We start from the raw sequence: 22,094 nt of genomic DNA on the forward strand, positions 1-22,094 counted from the left end.
GGTCATGAACAGTGATCCAGCTGTCTCGTTAGCAATTTTGTTAGAGGTCCTTCAGTCCTGTTTGGCAGTGAGCGGTAAGATGGAGTTCCTTTGGTTAAGTTCTCATTTTTTGCTGTGATAGGAGACGCCATTGACAATTGCTAAAAAGGACAGGACAGAAGCTGATGACAGCAGCCTGATTTACTTCCTTGGGTAGCCTGGCAACTTAAAGGAGTAACAGACTTTACTAGGATAATAGAAAATCAGAGGGAAGTGTCCATTCTAAAGAAGACATTTTCACTGACCATGGCTCAGCTTCCCCCTGTATGCTTTGCTATTGTAAACATTGCAAAGTATGGATTATGTAGGTGAGAAATAAATTATACTATGACTATTTATGTATTTTTCAATTTTCTCATTTAGCTATTTATTATGCCCTCTGTTTATTAATTTTATTGCTTTACAGACCTGTCTGATGATCCAATGTGACAACTTTTGAAAGAAAAGGTTGAGATGAAAGAGGAGGCTTCTGTACCTGGGACTACTGACAATTCAGGTAATGTTACTGATGAAAAATTACAATGTTTTGAGTTATTTCAGGTAGCCGTATAACAAGGGACACAAAAAAAGTCTGTCTTCACACTGAAGGGTACTTACCAATGGGACTGATAGTCCAAATTGGCCTATTCCATTGTGCACCACCAGTGGAAGACAACTTACAAATACACCAAAGGCTCCAGCAAAACTGGAAAGTCACTTACTAAAAATCACAGTCGTTTGACAAGCAATGATGCTGATTATGTTAAATAGTTATTGGAACCTCAAAATAGAGTTGAACTTCTGTTTAAATACTCACAGTCATGGAAAAGACTTAAGAAGCTAATTATTTAGTAGCAGAACTTACTGCCCAGAAAAGAAAAAGGCACACAAATGTCAAGAACCTAATAACCCAGCATATTGCATTAGAGTGTGTAAAATACTCAAGCAATTTTTGTACAAGAACTTATACAATTCCACTCTCAAACAGCTCCAGAAGCTGATATATTGATGACATGTCAAAGAGAGCTTTTCTGTCCAGGTTGATGAGTCATCAGTTTTCCCTAGTAAATGCTATGTCATAGCATTTGTATGATTTGTAAGTGACGGTGAAATTCAAGAAATGTTTACCTTCTGCAAAGAGCTGCCTGGAAAAGAAAAGGCTTAATGTTTTGTCTTCCTATCTGGAAACAAAAAAAGCTTGTTTTGGAGGAACTGTGTTGGCACCTGTACTAGTGGTGTCTCATCAGTTGTTGGCTCTATGAAAAGTTTGCTTCTCTTGTAACAGAAAACATTTCTGACATTGTCACAATGAACTGCTTTCTTCACAGATATAAGCTGGTCTCCAAAATTCTTGAAGATGAAAGGAAAAACATTCTAGTTACTGCTACAAAAATGATCACCATTAGTTTAAAAAGACCACTACACTCACTCAAAAATGTTTAAAATCTGTGGGAAAACTTTGGACGAAGACCACATAAATTTTCTGTTTTGTCCAGAAACCTGGCGGCTTAGCAGAGGATGAGTTCTCAACAGGGAATCTGAGCCAACAGGTGAATTGTAGGGTGCTTTCAAGAAAGGAGAAACGCAGCTATTGCTTCATGCTTTGAAAGTGAAGAATGAATGCAGAGAATAGCTTACTTGTCAGAAAGTTTCCTCCCATGAACCAGTTGCAAGACTGGAGAAAATGTGAGCTGTCTTCTTGAAATTCTCCATGTCTGCTCAGTTCAAGTGAGAAGACTCTTGGCTTTAAAAGAAAGCAGAATCTTTGGAAAAATCATGTTGCAGAAGAAAATCTTGAAATATCTTTACTGCTGGTTGGTCTTGAGAGTAAGGGAGACTATTAAGACATCAAAAGTCTCCTTGAAGAACTACAGATCAAAATTAAATAGTATTTTGTTTTTTCTTTTCCACACAGGTATGAGATTGGGTAAGTGGTCTTTTCTCTGAATTTTCTGTTAAACTTGAGAATTTGGCTTTGGGGAGAGAAGAGTAGAATTTATGAGCTACAGTCTGATCATGTACTCAAGATGAGATGTATTCTATTCTTCCCATAGAAAAACTCAGAATTATATAAAAGACAAGTATCCTGTCATTCACTACTTAGTGTACATTTTGCTGTAGTTTTCAACTTCTTCCATGTACCAGCGAGGTCTTCCATGCTTAACAAGCCTCAAGAATCAAACGCTTTCAGTTGAAAATATCTCTGTGCTTCTATCAAATTTAATCCTGAACTGAGTGCTGGTGCTGCAAAATACAAGCTAGGTTCTCACCTAGCTTGTATTTTGAAGAAAATTCCATTCTTTATTTTTAGTTCAAGAAAACACTTTTTATACATAGGCTTATAAAAGAAATTAAGAAGCCAACACACATGAACAATACTTTTGTAACTGCTAAGCCTATATCAGTGCCTTATTTTTTCCTCTCAGAAAGAAAATGTCTTTCATAGAATTGTATCACAGTGTATGTGTGTGTGTGTGCTATATATATATTAATATTTACACATATATGTATAGAACTAATATATAATATATACTTATATAAACATATATGTAATGTTTACCTATATATATATACACATATGCATACACACACACTATATATAAACACACATAATATATATATATATATGTATTTGGCTTATGGGGTTTGTAACTTTACTATTCTACATTGCCATTAAAATTTTCATGTTGGAATATCTTTAATTAAAATCAGTTTAAATTTTTTCTTTAAATTAAATGTACCATGCTTAGAAAAATCAATTTAAAGAAATTAAGTCTAATTTTGGCTTAACCCAGCTATTTAACAGGAATTTATTAGGTTTGAATTATGAGTTTTAAAATTTATAAAAAAGAAAGAATGAGATAAATGCCAAGAAATATGCTAAGCTTAAATACCTATTTTTTTTTAAAGGAAGGTTGATAAAAATCATTTGCAGTTTTAAGTAGAGAGAAGGAACCCTTGCAGATACCATGTATCAAATACCATTCTCCTAATTTAGCATCTTGTAGAGTAGAAATTTGTGATAACACTTTTAGGTCTTCTTAGACAAGTTTTTAAAAAATCAAGTAAAAACATTTTTTATAAGGGGAAACTAAAGTTTCTTCTACCTAAACTCTTGACATAAATTAAAGTTGATATTCTTTAGTGGAAAGGGGAAAACCCACAGAAAAAGTAGGCTCATAACTTGGCCAAAATAAATAGATTTGCAGAAAAATACTATTTTCTACTCAGAAGGGCATCAACAATTATTTTTGTATAATTATATCTATAACATACTGATCATTCTAATATACGATTTGTGGTAGATAAAACAATCTTATGCAATGTGCAGACATATTTTCCAAATGTGGCTGCAACAATATCTCCCATTGCATGTGCCTTTTTTTTTTTTAAGTGAATTTGACACATCTCTTTTCAAGAGGTTGGATTTATGTTTCCTACCCTTGAACAATGGTGAGCTAGTGAAAACAATGGAAGTGATGCAGTATGATTTTTTCAGACTGGATCATAAAATGCTATCATTTTTCTTCCTGATTTGATACATTCATTCTTTAAACTCAGTCACCAGGCCGTGAGGAAGCCCAGGCAGTCTGGGGAGAAATCTGCATAGAAAGGAACATCGGTCCAAGTCTTATAGCCCTGACTAAGTTCCCAGCTGCCTGCTAGCACCTACTTGCTATTCCCACCAAGCTTTGCCCAATTGCATGTTTGTAAGCAAAACAAAGGATTATTGTTGCTTTAAGCTGTTAAGATTTGGGTGCAGTTAGTTTCACAGAAATAAATAAATGAAACAGATTTTGGTACTGGCAGTGGCATACTGCCATGACAACTTAAGGAAATGGCATTGGCTTTGTAACTGTGGTAAGTGATGCCCAACAGAATTTCTAATAAATTATTAATAAAAGCCTAACGAGACTTCCGTGCAGTGTTTGCAGTGAGAGCTTAAAGGAATGTATGGAAAATGTTATTGGAGTCTGAAAGAAAAAGGACCCTTGTTATGTAGTGGTGGAAAGTTTGGCAACACAGTCACCTGCAGTAGGGGAGACTGGAAAATGTACTTAGTGACTTCAGTGATGTAGGTAAGAAAAATTTGAGACAGAATATTGGAGTGCTGACTTGTTGCTTATAGCTGTACACAGGAAAATGTGAGAGGAGAGAGATGAGCTTAAAAAAAACTGTTAAATTTTAAGGAAAATTTCAAGGAAATAAAATGAACTGGGACTTGATGTTGAAATTAAATCACAAAACTGTCTTTCATTTCCAGATGCTCCAGATGGCAAATTGTTCTGAAATTAAGAAATGGCTTCCAGGTAAAAATCTCATTCAGAGTAGACATATGAGATCCTGGAAGACCTCAGAAGAAAACATCCAGAATGTTGCATCATAAGCCCTTTCAAAGAGTCCCTCGGGAAGATTTAAGAGTATATCTCACAAATGCTATTAAACAATAGGTGTTCTAGGAATCTTAAGGCCATTGTCCCACAGAAATTTCACATGGAGCAGACTATAGAGAAGGACTTACCTTAAAGTATGTGTATGGTTTCTGTCTAATAAAGTGGATTATAAATTGATGGGCAAGAACCCTCAAAGTTCTTGAAGAAATTGTACCAGCTTAGACTGGAAATATCAGAAAAAGTACATGATAAAAAGATGCCTTGGACTCCCAAACGACTGTGGGCAGGAAACAGACCCAGAAAACTAGTGTAAACACAGATTGTTTTTTGTGGAAAAGGATGGGAGACTCAGAGAACAAAATCAGTAGGCCAAAGGGTGGAGATAAGGGCTACAGAAAAGAAGTTTCAGGCAGTAAATCTTAGCCCTAATCAAGGAATTGACAACCCACGCCTCTTTGTATTTCAGAATTTTTATAGACTAATAGCTGCTGTGTCCTTCAAATTTCCCCCCTTTCTGAATGAGAATGTGCGTAGCAGTTATCCTATCCCTGTTGCCTATCTCACCACTGTATGTGCGTGGTGGGTAAATCATTTATTATTTCAGTTCTCAGTTCTTTAGATCAAAAGAAAAGGAATTAAGAAGTTGCATTTGAGACATCTTACCCAAAATCATCATCCACACCTGGTCTTGATGGAGATAAAAGATTCTAGACTTCAAGCTGATTCTGTAATGCGATGGGTCTTGGGGAAGAGGAGAATATATTTTGCAAGTAGGAGGGAACTGAATTTTTGTGGTCAGAAGACAAACTCTGAGGTTGTATTTTCCAAAAATGGCTATCAAAACATCTCCCTGACCACATGTTCTTATTACAGTATGAGTTTGATACTTCTTCAGTTGAACTCGGGGCTCCATGTTCTTTGTCCTTGGATTGGGATGGGCTGCATACTGTGGTGAAAGTGACACTTTGTGACTCCTGAGGCTGGGTCATGAAATGTGATACTGCTTCTGCCTGGTTCTTTTGGGACACTTTCTCTGGGAATGCAACCATCTTGCCACTAAGAAAGCCGAGCAGCTCAGGGAGAGGCCCCTGGATAGGAACTGAGGCCTCTGGCCCCATCTGAGCACCTCCCTGACAACAGCACCTACTTGATCAGCCATGTGAGTGAGTCAACTTGTAAGTGGATCCTCCAACCCCCAGTTGAGTCACCCAGTGGTTGCTGCATAGGGAAGAGAAGAGTTTCCTTGCTGAACTTGCCCAAATTCCAGAATTATTCAAGAATTCATCCAAAATGAAAAAAAAAAACAGAGAAATTTGGCTTAAAAGTAAAATTCCTATAGCTCTAAGGTGTTCATTTTGTTCCACCTTTTGGAGATGATGGCTCTTCCCAGGATTCTGATTGGATGATTTCTTATTAAAGTGAAATTAGCTCCATCTCTTCAAGGACCCTGGACATATCTGTTTACTTTAAATATAGTGCTTTGAATGTAAGTGCTGAATGAAAGTGAACAAAGCAGAAGTCTTATTTCTTAAAAATCTCAATCTTTAAAATTTTTCAGTGTACATCTGATGGTCTTGAGAAAAAATGGAACTGACTTTCCAGAGTCCTACAACTATGGACTCTTTGGTATAAGAAGACATCTTGAACCATAATCAAACAAATACCTGGTTGTTTGCTGGCATAATGACAATAATGTAAGCTATTAGTACCTACTGCCTGACGGGTACTGCATGCCAAATATTTGGAAGGGCATTTCAGTAAAATGACATGAGATGGAAGTATAAACCAATACATAGCTTAGAGCATTCCTGAAACTAGGAGTATACTCTGTAGTCCAAGGTCTATTTTCTCTGAAAAAGTGAGAATGGTAGTTTTTCAGTGGAATTTGGTGTTTGAGGATTAAAAAAAAAAGGGGAACATATTTTCAAAATTACATTACTTCTGTAAGGAGACCACTGGTGCTATTGTGTAGCTCTATTTTTATTGAATATATTCAATCTCACTGAGTTAATTCAATTTTATTTCATTAGTGCCAGCTGCTAAACTTTTTTCAAAGTTGATTTCTTTCCAAGTGTAAAGGAAATTCTTGGCAAATTCACTGTTGCTTATTAAATTATGAAAGGTAGAAAATGAATCTTTATTGAAAATAGTCTGTAAGAATCTGTTTGCAAAATTGAATGTAATTTCAAATGGTAACTGGAAACTCAGGTTTAATAATGTTGAGGAAATAGCACTTAAAGGGGTACAGAATATGCCACTCCAAAATATGCTACTTTGGCATGATGGTTATTTTGAGTTGAAGGCAATCAAGATCAAGCAGACTCAAGCGCCAATAACTTCAATCTTAAAAAAATATAAGATTTGCCTTTCTAATAAATGTCTTGGAATTTTTAATTTATTTTATAATCAGTCTTTACTTTTTCCCTTCATCTTTATTTTTATCACAACTTGTTGATTTATGTTGCTTACATCACCTTATTGTTTTCAAATCTTTTGTGAGTTTATTTTTTACCTATGATTTTTAAAAACATATCTGGCAAAATATCTCCCACAAGATTTTTATAAGGCAAATCATGAAATTTCAATTTATGTGGTACAAATGAAATGTGTTGGTAGTTATTTTTTCATTTTATATGAACTTATTATACAACTATAAAATATCATATTTAGATTAACATGGAGGTGAGATAAGCATTTATTATTTTATTTTTATCTCTTTTTCTTAATAACATCCTTCAACTACATCTGACTTCTTACAAAAATGTGAATATCAGAACTAAATATATAGGAAGTTAAAAGGGGAGATAAAGGTATAGGTGGGAAGTAAGAGTATATGAGAATTGTAATTAATTCTTTTTATTATATGAATTTATCATGACACAACCTGTAACATTTCCTAGCATTACAAAAATTGCAAACTTCAGATTAATCCAGAAACATAATTCACTTTTTTCTCTAAGGAACTGGACCACAGACTTTCTCTTGGTTATTTTGTGGCTTTATTTAAAAATTTAAAACAGAAAGAGTGAGTAAACCATGTTTAAAAGTTAAGAAAAACAGTGAATTAATAGGTCTAGTTTGTAAATATTTTTTATTTAATTGCCTGGGTACATAGCTTTGGATTCTGTAAAGAATTGTGATAGTGGCTAGCCATTTCTAATAAAAAAGAAAAAATATTGAGGATTGTTGAATAGCCCTCTTGTCAAGTTTGCACATAACAACAATTTAGTCATATAGGATCGCGTTATCAAAGACAAATTACGCTGTAAAATCTTTTATTTATTTATTTATTTAGGCTGTGTGGGGTCTTCGTTTCTGTGCGAGGGCTTTCTCTAGTTGCGGTGAGCGGGGGCCACTCTTCATCGCGGTGCGCGGGCCTCTCACTGTCGTGGCCTCTCTTGTTGCGGAGCACAGGCTCCAGACGCGCAGGCTCAGTAGTTGTGGCTCACGGGCCTAGTTGCTCCGCGGCATGTGGGATCTTCCCAGACCAGGGCTCGAACCCGTGTCCCCTGCATTGGCAGGCAGATTCTCAACCACTGCGCCGCCAGGGAAGCCCGGAAGCCCCTGTAAAATGTTGTTTGTCTGTTTTCTTACAGGTAGTGTTGAAGCAACGTAGCCCAAACATGCAGGCAACAACTGACAATACGTTGTCAGGGTCCTAAGTATCATGGATCGCTTGCAACCACCCATCAGGAAGCCCTGATTGAGCTTCTGGGTGGCACAGTTGTGCATCTTTGTGCCCCACTATTGTACAGGCTTTCACAGAACTAAGAGAAAGTAATAGGTTAGCCTTTTCAAAGTGTCCATGCTGGGCATCTAAAATAGATCACCTTTAATCCTTACAACAATCTTGTAAGGTAAATATCATCATCAAAACCATTTTACGTTGTAGACTCCAAAGATTGTAAGTATTAGGGAACTCGTCCAAAGGCACAGAGTTTGTCAGAGCCACGATTCCAACTGTTTCCTCTGTGATTCCAAAGCCTATGCTCTTTCCTCTACATCCTACTTCTTTAAGATGATGATGATGATGATGGTAACCATTACAATTTTTTAAATGCTTGGTATTAACCACAGTGTTGAGTGCTTTGTATACTTTTTCCTATTATCTTACATTATCCCCTTAAGTCTCTTTGTAATAATAAAAGATTTAGGTGGTTTTTATTTAAATCCTCTATTATTATAGAGAAAAAAGACTGAGAGGTTAAACAATTTGTCCCGAGTCACGTGGCTAACAGTGGACTAACTAGGATTAAAACTGTGACTGAGATCTCAGCTAAAGGCTTTAACGTTTACACAGAGTTGATTTCAAACTGAGGCTTTGAGAAGGACCTAAGGAATGCTGAATGCCTTCATACAAGATAGCATCATGTTTTAAAATAGTTCTCACTCCTCAAGAAGATTCTGTAGTCCCTGATAAAACTATCTGGTGGCAGTGGTCAGAGTAGGAATGGCAATATTTTTCTTTTTTTAATTTGTTTTTGTTGATTTATTAATAGTATTTGTGCACTTGGACCCCTTATTTTGAAGTAAGGCATTCAGTGATATCCCTCGAGTTTGCTAAGAGGAAAAGAGGGGTGGGGAGGGAAGAGGCAGTGGTCTTTTTTTTTTTTTTTTGAATTTTATTTTATTTATTTTCTATACAGCAGTGTTCTTAAAAGAACATGTTGGGACTGGTTAGAAAGTAGTTCTAGAGGTAATCATTCCCTTTCAATAGACATTCTATTAGAGACATTTCTATCAAACTTTTTATGGGTGTCTTTAACATCTGAAAAAACTAGAACAGGAAACTAGCAGGGACAGTGGGAAAAAAAGAGGAGAAGGACCTGGGGGGGTAAGGCAAATGGGAGCACTCTTGCTTTGCTGTAGAAGGACATGCAAACATCTTGTTCCAGGTACTGCAGTATTCACACTGCAGTGATTAAAGGTGTGTGGGATGAATGTGGATGTACCATGGAAATAAATTGGCAGGACATTACAACAGCATAGAAGGCTGCAACTACAAATATTTGAAACATTTGGAAGATGGATCCTTTAATCCCAAGTGTTCTCTTTATAAGATCATTAGCCTAACACAAAGCAAATATGTTGTAGAGTTAAGGAAGATATAAATATCAATTCAGACTGTAATTTAAAAAATCTGGGTGACCTTGTGCATTTACTTAATTTTGCTGAGTCTGTTTTTTTATCCATCCAATAAGAACAATGTTATCTATCGCACGGTATTGTCAGAGAGACTCCATCTTAACATACAGCCTGACATATCGAAGATGATTAATGAATAGTGCCTATTTTTATTTTTCAAAACACAATCTTTGCCTCTTAGATGATAGAGTCTAACTGTAGAAAAGACTGAAACACACAAAATTAATATTAACACTGTGTTACAATGAGATTCTTTCTCTCTCAGTTCCCAAACACAAAGGACAAAGCAACAGATGGCAAGGGCTCCCTCATTCCAAAGTGAGGTTTGCAACCACTGCTGGACACTCAAAGAAGGTGGTCAAAAACCTATTGAGTCACCCTAAGCCAAATTTTCACTTGAGAGTTCAGAAGGAATGCCAGTATTTCTTTGGAGATAGGTGTCTGCATGCTGGGAAATCCATCCCATCTCTCATGGGAAAGAGGTCCTCATCTCCCTCACCTCTCCTTCAGTAAGACCACTTGAGAGCTTGATGTTTTCCAGGTGGAGGCTGGAGGGACTGGTAACTGACTCATACTTGAAAATGTCTCCAAGCAAAAGTCTGGGTGTACCTCTCTGCGCTGGCTGAGGGGGAGAGAGGACAGCAGTGGAGGCGGATATACTTCCACCATTTCGCTTGACCAGGAGGTGTGACTTTGCTTTGTGTCACATGAATAGACCACAGGTTACCCAAACTGAAGCCATTTGGAAAAGACCCTGCCCCAGTGGACAGCCTCTCAAAGCAGAGTAACCCAAAAGTAAAGGTCTCTGGGATATGACTGGGTGGGATGGGAGTGGTTCATTGGAGAATGGACTAAATACATCAGGGATCTGGGCAGTGAAGAAGGCCATTAGAAGTCGCCAAAGAAACCGCAGGTTTGCCACCAAAAGGAGAAGTTAGCTCTGACTATCAAAGATGCCCAATGAGTAGTCAATTTTAAACAATCCTAAGCTCAGAGAGATCCACCACCACCAGATCAAGGCAGTATCAGTCAAATGGGACCTTTCCTACCTTTTTTTTTTCTCACTACTCCTATGCTTGTGGGGTCAGACACCATGACTAGCAAGACATAAGGAGAAATAGTATAAGGCAGCAAGGTGGAGAAAACACGGGCAACACACCTCATTTCTTCCTTTCCCTTCGTAGGCCCCCAGGGGACACTTGCCAAAGGAGTAGAGTAGCTTTAAGTTTGGAATTTTAATGACATTGGGTTTGTAATAATTCTCTATTGCTGCCTAATGTATCACCATAAATACGGTGACTTAAAACAATACAAATTTTTTCACTTAAAGCTCTGTAGGTCAGAAGTGCGAGACGGCTTAACTGGGATCTTTGCTTAGGGTCTGATAAGGCCAAAATCAAGGTGTTGACCAGGGTTACATTCTTACCTGAAGCTCTTCCAAGGGTATGTGTGTCTGTTATTGGCAGAGTTTATTTCCTTTCTGATTGTAGGATTGAGATACCTATTTCCTTGCTGGCTGTCAGCCAAGGACCTCTCTCACCTTCTTAACAACATCCATTCCTTCTCATGTGACCTACTCCAAGATTAAAGCCAGCAAAGACATGCTGAGTCTTTCTCACACTTCCAATCTTTCTGAATTCTTTTCTGCCTCAGCCAGCGAAAAGTTTTTGCTCTGAAGGTCTCATGTGATTAGATCAGGCCCAGACAAATAATCCTACTATCTTAAAGTCACCTGTATCATATCACATAACACAATCGCAAGAGCAATGGCTCATCATATTCAAATATTCCAGAGATTAATACAGGAAATCTCTAAGGGAGCATTTTAACATTCTATAAACAAATCAGCGCAATTATCTATTGAAATAAACTGAGCAAAAGATGATGGTGACTTGGTGAAAGATGGTCACAATAGAGCAAAGAGTAAATTATGGACATATTTTGAGAATAGAGTGGATAGGTTTTGTCAAATGAATTAGCTGTGGGGTATGAGAAGGAGAAGAATAAATCTAACATTTTGGGCCTTTGGAACTGGGATAATAGAGATGCCATCTATTGATGTGGAAGAGATTTTAGGAGGAGAAAATGTAGTTTGCCACTGCATTTTACATATATTCAACACAGTTCTAGAGGTAGTGTGTTTTTCCCACTTTAAGATGAATAAGCTGAAACTCATATTAAATATATTGTTTACTGTTTCATGGTGCGTATGTAATAGTGTGGAATAAAACCCAGGTTTTTCATATTTCGAAGTCTCAGATCAACCATAATGTACTTGAAAATATGATGCAGACCTGAAATTCTGAAATATTGAAATAACAAATGCTTCATATTTGGGTTCTGAAAAGATGACTGCACTTATGATAAAGATGAACTGTTTTAAAACCAGATGGTTTGCCATTAAGAAAATGGACTATTCCATTTAGACTATTTCTAAAAACTATAGACATTCTTTATGTGTTTATGGGCTAGCATAGCAAATTACCACACACTTGGTGACTTAAAGCAACAGAAGTTTATTCTGTCCAGCAAGAGGTCCAAAAATCCAGGAGTCAGAATTGGTTCTTCCTGGAGGCTCTTAAGAGGTATTTTTCCATGCCTCTCTCCTAGTCTCTAATGACCCTTTTCTACAAAATGGGACTCTCGCATTTAAAATAGTCCCAGTAATTAAATAATGTTAACATGTAGCGTGTTATTCTTCCATACCTGAAAGTTATCCAATGTTTGGTGACAATATTTGAAAATCTTAAGCCTTTCTCTTCCACGGCTATAGTCTAGTACTCATCATAGAGATTCACATCCCCGTATGATTTCATATGTGTTCTTTTTTAAAAATTTTATTGAAGTATAGTTGATTTACAATGTTGTATTAATTTATTCTGTACAGCAAAGTGACTCAGTTATACATATATATATTCTTTTCCATTATGGTTTGTCACAGGTTATTGAATTAATTCTATGTGCTATACAGTAGGACCTTGTTGTTTATCCATCCCATACATAACAGTTAGCCTCTGCTAATCCAAAACTCCCATTCCTTCCCTCCCCCAGCCCCCTTTCCCCTTGGCAACCACAAGTCTGTTCTCTATATCTGTGAGTCTGGTTTTGTTTCATAGATATGTTGATTTGTATTGTATTTTAGATTCCACATATAAGTGATATCATATGGTATTTGTCTTTCTCTTTCTGACTTACTTTGCTTAGTATGATAATCTCTAGGTCCATCCATGTTGCTGCAAGTGGCATTATTTCATTCTTTTTGATGGCTGAGTAATATTCCATTGTATATATGTACCACATCACTTTATTCATTCATCTGTCAATGGACATTTAGGTTGTTTCCATGTCTTGGCTACTGTAAATAGTGCTGCTAAAAACATAGTGGTGTTTGTTCTTTTTGAATTATAGTTTTGTCTGGGTATATGCCCAGGAGTGGGATTGCTGGATCATATGGTAATTCTGTTTTTAGTTTTTTGAGGAACCTCCATACTGTTCTCCATAGTGGCTTCACCAATTTACATTCTCACCAACAGTGTAAGAGAGTTCATATGTCTTCTAATCTTTGATTCTTTCATAGTGACTTCTGAGCTTCTGGTCCATCATTTGAAAATCCTCTATACCCTCCTCTTCCCTAAATGTCCTCTTCACCTTCTCAGTCTATATTGAAATGTGAATTCCTCAGAAGGATTCTTTTTCCCTGTGGCCCTTTCAACCAATAGCTCTTGTCTCTCCACACCACACGTGGCTTGTAGGTGGAGTTGATGTCTTCCCTACTCATTCTTGCTAATTTCAAACTAATTTTCTTTTTCTCTTTCCTAAAATTCCTTATCTTTGAAGATTCTGCTCCCAGTCTATAATATACTTCTATGTTATGCTTATCTACAGACTCATGAATTAAATATTTTAATTTTTGGCTCCTGTCACTCTAACAGTACTCTTGTCTAAGCCTTAATGGTTGCAATGTCCTTGTGTATGATCTTTGTAATGTTCTGATCTCATAGTTCCCAGATCCGTCTCAGTATCCTCCCTTCTACATTCACCCTCTCTATTCCCATGGCCATTATCCAGACCTTGACATTATGAATAACTGTATCCCCTTCATAGACTCAGTTTCAAGTACCCCACTTTCTGATTTTCACATCCTCTCATTCTAGCTCTTTTCTTTAAGACGCTTCAATCCACTGGTTCTATTACCTTTTTCACTGCCACTTGCTTCCCACCGTCAATGCCCTTCAGCCATAAAACACCAGGAATAATAAACCTGTAGTTGAACAAGTTGGGTTTAGTGTTCCTTTTAAGGAAGTACAATGCACATCATGGGGAGCCATCTAGTATCTGAGTAAGTCTGTTTACAAAAGGCTAATTCTTAGGAGTTGGTCTCATGTTAGGTAATTTTAGGAAGCGTTTAGGAAGCAGGACTTTACTATGCATTTGGATGCTGTCAGGCAGTGTGGGCATTCTATGACTGATTATCTAAATCAATCTTATCTATAAGGCAGCAAGAATTAAACAAGGTTAAAGGTATAATTGGTAAGGAGCAACTGTCATAGATATTATCCAGGACAGGGAGATGTTTGGATATTTTTGTGGTTTGAACCATGTTCATGTTTTGTATGTTTAGAAATGATTCCCAAATGGTCTTTTTGTCTTGATCTATCATGGTCAGAGTGGCTTTGACTGACGTTAGTGTCCTGTGGAATTGTTTATGTTCAACAAGAAAGCACCATGACCTAACTGAGAGTGCCTGGCCAGCTCTGAAGTTGGGAACTGCTTTTCTCTTCCTCACCTTGGTCTATCACCTTGTACCTCTGACTCCTCCGCCATTGCCCCACCCCAGTGATTCTAAATCCACCCCAGCTGCATTCTCTATCCCTTTTAACCAGCTTTATTTTTTATGAATATTATATATAATCATAACCATATTATAAATTTTGTATATAGTTGTATATTATCTTTCCAATTTTTAACCAAATGATTCAGATCATTTTTACCATATAATGACAATTAGATAATAATTTGATTCTTAAGAATAATGTAATCAAAATCTGCAAGTGCTAATAGGGTTTACATGAATCAGTTATAAATTCCATGTGATTATATAAAATAAAAAAGCATGATTTATAACTTCAAATATTTTTGTGATAGTATTTGCTATCTTGGCAGTTGACTTCCACTGAATTAAAGATAAGCTATTTCATAAGAGATATTAAGGGCATGTCAAGGAATAACATAAAAAATTAAAATACAAAGAGGTGAAGTCACACTTGTGGGGGTGGGGGTGAGGGCAGATGGATATAATGAATTGAAGATAAATATAAGGATTTTCAGTGTAAGAATTTTTTAAAACCAGCAGTTTTGACTAATATATTTCTGATAATTACTAGTAACATTTTAAGTGCAGTACATCTAGGAAGAGATTAGACTATTTACAAAGAATCTTATAGAAAGATCTGACACTGCCAAACTCCTATCCTGTTTTGATATTGAACATGTGAATTGTTTCTTCCCACACTTCATTTCAGAGCTACAGTTTGAGATTTAAGTCTTTCCCTCTATTGTATTTTCTGTAGCCTGAGGGCTAGTGTGGGAAAGAGGGTTTAGCATTGTGGGAGGTCCTGGTTGCTGCTGTTCCTTCTGTTATATGTCCTGTACCAGGATTTATTCCACGTAGTGTGAGGATTGTATCTTCCCTTCTAAGGTACTAACTCGGAGCATCAGACCATTGCTCCAATACAGCATGCATGTTCAAGAGTTGCTGAGACCAAAGAGCCAGGTCAGTTTATGCGCTTAGCAGTTCCATTCTGCTCTTCCTAGAATCAGCAGGGAGAACCAAGTGATGAATAATGCATGGATATGGTGTTAATTGGTTCCATGGGCAAGACAGTGTTATAGAGGAGACTTCAAATGGACTTACTTGGTGACTTTTCCCCTGGATTTCTGCTCCTTTATACATCTTTTGTTTTCGTGTCTGCTAAATCCATCATTTCCCCGGGGAAGTGGTAACTCTAATATTGTGATTCTTCTGTCGTTTTTTAGATTTTCTACACAATTAAAATAAACATTTTGAGCATTGGTGGTGGGTCCCAACTTCTTTGAAAACTGGACTGAAAGATAGAGATTCCACATTTGCATGGTCACTGTCCCTCTCTCCTCAAGTCTGCTTTCCACCCCATCACATTTTTCTTTCACATTGCCTGTTGCTTCCTCCATGAGCTTCGCTCTAAATTTAATGATCATAGTAATATTCAAGATGTTTGCTACTTACTTTCATTCCGCCATTTCCCTTGTGTGGGTGGGTCAGAGGAATAATTAGAAGCTACATTATTCTAGATATTCTTTATTTTTATTTTTTTTTAACATCTTTATTGGAGCATAATTGCTTTACAATGTTGTGTTAGTTTCTGCTGTATAACAAAGTGAGTCAGCTATATCCACATCTTCTTTATCCATTCATCTGTCAATGGACATGTAGGTTGCTTCCATGTCCTGGCTATTGTAAATAGTGCTGCAATGAAAATTGTGGTACATGACTTGTTTTGAATTATGGTTTTCTCAGGGTATATGCCCAGTAGTGAGATTGCTGGGTCGTATGGTAGTTCTATTTTTAGTTTTTTAAGGAACCTCCATACTACTCTCCATAGTGGCTGTATCAATTTACATTCCCACCAACAGTGCAAGAGGGTTCCCTTTTCTCCACACCCTCTCCAGCATTTATTTTTTGTAGATTTTTTGAAGATGGTCATTCTGACCAGTGTGAGGTGATACCTCATTGTAGTTTTGATTTGCATTTCTCTAATGATTAGTGATGTTGAGCACCCTTTCATATGTTTGTTGGCAACCTGTATATCTTCTTCGGAGGAATGTCTATTTAGGTCTTCTGTCCATTTTTGGTTTGGGTTGTTTGTTTATTTTTAATATTGAGCTGCATGAGCTGCTTGTATATTTTGGAGATTAATCCTTTGTCAGTTGCTTCATTTGCAAATATTTTCTCCCATTTTGAGGGTTGTTTTTTCATCTTATTTATGGTTTCCTTTGCTGTGCAAAAGATTTTAAGTTTCATTAGGTCCCATTTGTTTATTTTTGTTTTTATTTCCATTTCTCTAGGAGGTGGGTCAAAAAGGATCTTGCTGTGATTTTTGTCAGAGTGTTCTGCCTATGTTTTCCTCTAAAAGTTTTATAGGGTCTGGCCTTACATTTAGGTCTTTAATCCATTTTGAGTTTATTTTTGTGTATGGTGTTAGGGAGTGTTCTAATTTCATTCTTTTACATGTAGCTGTCCAGTTTTCCCAGCACCACTTATTGAAGAGGCTGTCTTTTCTCCATTGTATATTCTTGCCTCTTTTATCAAAGATAAGGTGACCATATGTGTTTGGGTTTATCTCTGGGCTTCCTATCCTGTTCCATTGATCTATATTTCTGTTTTTGTGCCAGTACCATACTGTCTTGATTACTGTAGCTTTGTAGTATAGTCTGAAGTCAGGGAGTCTGATTCCTCCAGCTCCATTTTTCTTTCTCAAGATTGCTTTGGCTATTCGGGGTCTTTTGTGTTTCCATACAAATTGTGAAATTTTTTGTTCTAGTTCTGTGGAAAATGCCATTGGTAATTTGATAGGGATTGCATTGAATCTGTAGATTGTTTTGGATAATATAGTCATTTTCACAATGTTGATTCTTCCAATCCAAGAACATGGTATATCTCTCCAACTGTTTTTATCATCTTTAATTTCTTTCATCAGTCTTATAGTTTTCTGCATACAGGATTTTTGTCTCCTTAAGTAGGTTTATTCCTAGGTATTTTATTCTTTTTGTTGCAGTGGTAAATGTGAGTGTGTCCTTAATTTCTCTTTCAGATATTTCATCATTACTGTATAGGAATGCAAGAGATTTCTGTGCATTAATTTTGTATCCTGCTACTCTACCAGATTCATTGATTAGCTCTAGTAGTTTTCTGGTAGCGTCTTTAGGATTCTCCAAGTATAGTATCATGTCATCTGCAAACAGTGGCAGTTTTACTTCTTCTTTTCCAATTTGTGTTCTTTTTATTGTTTTTTCTTCTCTGATTTCCGTGTCTAAAACTTCCAAAACTATGTTGAGTAATAGTGGTGAGAGTGGGCAACCTTGTCTTGTCCCTGATCTTAGTGGAAATGGTTTCGGTTTTTCATCATTGAGAACGATGTTGGCTGTGGGTTTGTCATATATGGCCTTTATTATGTTGAGGTATTTCCCTCTTTGCCTACTTTCTGGAGGGTTTTATCATAACTGGATGTTGAATTTTGTCAAAAGATTTCTCTGCATCTATTGAGATGGTCATATGGTTTTTCTCCTTCAGTTTGTTAATATGGTGTATCACATTGATTGTTTTGCCTACATTGAAGAATCCTTGCATTCCTGGGATAAACACCACTTGATCATGGTGTATGATCTTTTTAATGTGCTATTGGATTCTGTTTGCTAGTATTTTTTTTTTTTTTTTTATGGCTGTGTTGGGTCTTCGTTTCTGTGTGAGGGCTTTCTCCAATTGTGGCAAGCGGGGGCCACTCTTCATCGCAGTGCATGGGCCCCTCACTATCGCGGTCTCTCTTGTTGTGGAGCACAGGATCCAGACACGTAGGCTCAGTAATTGTAGCTCACGGGCGCAGTTGCTCCGCGGCATGTGGGATCCTCCCAGACCAGGGCTCAAACCCGTGCCCCCTGCACTGGCAGGCAGATTCTCAACCACTGCGCCACCAGGGAGGCCCCTGTTTGCTAGTATTTTGTTGAAGCTTTTTGCATCTATGTTCATCAGTGATATTGGCCTGTAGTTTTCTTTCTTGTGACATCTTTGTCTGGTTTTGGTATCAGGGTGATGATGGCCTTGTAGAATGAGTTTGGGAGTGTTCCTACCTCTGCCATATTTTGGAAGAGTTTGAGAAGGGTAGGTGTTAACTCTTCTCTAAATATTTGTTAGAAATCACCTGTGAAGCCATCTGGTCCTGGGCTTTTGTTTGTTTGAAGATTTTCAATCACAGTTTCAATTTCAGTGCTTGTGATTGGTCTGTTTATATTTTCTATTTCTTCCTGGTTCAGTCTCGGAAGGTTGTGCTTTTCTAAGAATTTGTCCATTTCTTCCACATAGTCCATTTTATTGGCATATTTTTGCTTGTAATAATGTCTCATGATCTTTTGTATTTCTGCAGTGTCAGTTGTTCCTTCTTTTTCATTTCTAATTCTGTTGATTTGAGTCTTCTCCCTTTTTTTCCTGATGAGTCTGGCTAATGGTTTATCAATTTTGTGTATCTTCTCAAAGAACCTGCTTTAGGTTTTATTGATCTTTGCTATTGTTTCCTTCGTTTCTTTTTTATTTATGTCTGATCTGATCTTTATGATTTCTTTCCTTTGCTAACTTTGGGGTTTTTGTTGTTGTTCTTCTTCTTCCTTCTCTAATTGCTTTAGGTGTAATGTTAGGCTGTTTATTTGAGATTTTTCTTGTTTCCTGAGGTAGGATTGTATTACTATAAACTTCCCTCTTAGAACTGCTTTTGTTGCATCCCATAGGTTTTGGGTTGTTGTGTTTTCATTGTCATTTGTTTCTAGGTATTTTTTTATTTCCTCTTTGATTTCTTCAGTGATCTCTTGGTTATTTAGTAGCATATTGTTTAGCCTCCATGTGTTTGTATTTCTTACTGTTTTTTTCCTGTAATTAATATCTAGTCTCATAACATTGTGTTCGGAAAAGATACTTGATATGATTTCAATTTTCTTAAATTTACCAAGGTTTGATCTGTGCCCCAAGATATGGTCTATCCTGGAGAATGTCCCATGAACAGTTGAGAAGAAACTGTATTCTGTTGCTTTTGGATGGAAGGTCCTATAAATATCAATTAAGTCCATCTTGTTTAATGTATCATTTAAAGCTTGTGTTTCCTTATTTATTTTCATTTTGGATGATCTGTCCGTTGGTGAAAGTGGGGTGTTAAAGTCCCCTACTATTATTGTGTTGCTGTCAATTTCCCCTTTATGGCTGTTAGCATTTGTCTTATGTATTGAGGTCCTCCTATGTTGGGTGCATAAATATATACAATTGTTATATCTTCTTCTTGGGTTGGCCCCTTGATCATTATGTAATTCTCTTAACTTTTGCTTGTCTGTAAAGATTTTAATTTCTCCGTCGAATCTGAATGAAATCCTTGCTGGATAGAGTAATCTTGGTTGTAAGTTTTTCCCCTTCATCACTTTAAGTATATCCTGCCACTCCCTTCTGGCTTGCAGAGTTTCTGCTGAAAGATCAGCTGTTAACCTTATGGGGATTCCCTTGTGTGTTATTTGTTGCTTTTCCCTTGCTGCTTTTAATATTTTTTCTTTGTATTTAATTTGTGATAGTTTGATTAGTTTGATTTGTGTCTTGGCATGTTGCTCTTTGGGTTTATCCTGTATAGGACTCTCTGCACTTCCTGGACTTGATTGACTATTTCTTTTCCCATGTTAGGGAAGTTTTCCACTGTAATCTCTTCAAATATTTTCTTAGACCCTTTCTTTTTCTCTTCTTCTTCTGGGACCCCTATAATTTGATTGCTGGTATGTTTAATGTTGTCCCAGAGGACTCTGAGACTGTCCTCAATTCTTTTCATTCTTTTTTCTTTATTCTGTTCCCTGGCAGTTATTTCCACCATTTTATCTTCCTGTTCACTTATCTTTTCTTCTACCTCAGTTATTCTGCTATTGATTCCTTCTAGAGGATTTTTAATTTCAGTTATTGTGTTGTTCGTCACTGTTTGTTTGCTCTTTAGTTCTTCTAGATTCTTGTTAAATGTTTCTTGTATTTTCTCCATTCTGTTTCTGAGATTTTGGATCATCTTTACTATCATTACTCTGAATTCTTTTTCAAGTAGGTTGCCTGTTTTGTCTCCATTTATTTGGTCTTGTAGGTTTTTAACCTTGCTCCTTCGTTTGTAACATTTTTTTTGTCATTTCAGTTTGTTTGGTTTTATTTTTGATGGGTGGGGCTGTATTCCTGTCTTACTGGTTGTTTGGCCTGAGGTGTCCAGCACTGGAGTTTGCAGGCAGTTGGATAGAGCTGGGTCTTGGTACTGAGATTAGGTCCTCTGGGAGACCACACTCTGATTAATATTCCCTGGGATCTGAGGTTTTTCGTTAGTCCAGTGGTTTCAACTTGGATCTCCCACCACAGGAGCTCGGGCCTGACCTCCGGCCTGGGAACAAAGATCCTGCAAGCTGGTGGCTGGGGGTTTCTCCCATCCCCTTAGGTGCCCATGGTCCCCCACCAGTGCCTGGTAGGTGCCCTAGTTGTGCAGAGACATGAATTCTGTGTCCTCCTAGTCCGCCATCTTGACTCTGCCCCCCCTTTACTTCTTTTTAAAATAAATTTTATTAGGTATCAGGAAAGGCATATTCTTTGATCCAATCTCATTTTATTATCCTTATTTTTGCTTTGATTTTAAGTTAATATAATAGAAGAATAAATACATGTAATGAATGATTTTAACTATATATTTTTTGTAGCCAAGATTTTTGTTTTAATGTTCCATAACTTTTAGATTTTATTGTTTAAATATTTATATATTATATATATTTTATTTTCCTGTTTGCAACCTTATTTTGTTTCAAAATAAAAATGGGAATTAGTATAATAACAGGGGATCTGAATATCAATATACAATACATAATTTTAATTATTTCAACTAGATAAATTTTCCTTCTTTTCCCTTTTCCTATCTACTATTCTGTATTTTCCCCTCATTTCTCCCTTTCTACTTTTTCCTCTTATTTTCTCCTTTATTATCTCCCAATTACCAAAATTTATTAAGCATATATTATATCCCTCAGGGTTAAATATACAAAAATGGAAAAGATGTACAAAAAGCTATAACTGCTCTTGAGAGCCAACTATTCAAAATAAATAAAAACATATGTACCTCTCAATAATTTATTAATTCATTTATTGATTTGTGGATTTATTGTTTTATTCAGACTGTTCCAGAAATTTCCATGTAGCTTGTCAATAAATCAAAATGGTGCGTTTAGTGCAAATAAGTACTTCACTCTATTGATTTTAGGTGCGACCTTCACCATTCTGATCTTTAACTTCTTTGGCTGAGGTTTGAAATCAGACCAAATTATATCAAAATTAATAGCAAATATCAATTCTTAAAATATCAATTCTCAAGGTAAATACAAGTGAAATTTTTGTTGATATCTCTGTTTAGGAGAATGGCATGAAAGCTTAAATTTTAGATTTCAAGAAGATAACTGAAATCTGATTACATGCTTTCCAAAACATTCTCCTTTCACGTTCTCTGAATATGTAGTTTCAGTATTTTTTAATTTGCCAAGTTCTAACTTTGAATTTAAATTATGGTTTGAATTTTTAAGTATTATTCCTGAGTTTTTTATTTTTTACAAAATAGAATTTGAGAGCATGAAAATGTGTTTATAACTAAAACACATTTAATGAGTGCATTAATACGGAGCAATTAGCACTTGGAATTCTCCATCAAAATGTAATTATGATTATTATCTGGCAAAGTTAGATCATAGTTA

The 22,094-nt window shown here is 36.5% G+C and overlaps 2 protein-coding genes across 2 annotated transcripts in view; both read right to left on the reverse strand.

Moving 5' to 3' along the window:
- LOC309629906 (endogenous retroviral envelope protein HEMO-like) overlaps positions 1–22,094 on the reverse strand; it is a 488,920-nt gene that overhangs the window by 110,210 nt on the left and 356,616 nt on the right. The gene's annotated exons all lie outside the window — the stretch shown is intronic.
- LOC309629533 (uncharacterized protein) overlaps positions 1–22,094 on the reverse strand; it is a gene marked incomplete at its 5' end in the record, with an annotated part of 255,429 nt that overhangs the window by 9,955 nt on the left and 223,380 nt on the right. The gene's annotated exons all lie outside the window — the stretch shown is intronic.

This window comes from Balaenoptera borealis (assembly GCF_965194805.1).
Source record: "Balaenoptera borealis genome assembly, chromosome: 5".
Classification (NCBI taxonomy): domain Eukaryota; kingdom Metazoa; phylum Chordata; class Mammalia; order Artiodactyla; family Balaenopteridae; genus Balaenoptera; species Balaenoptera borealis.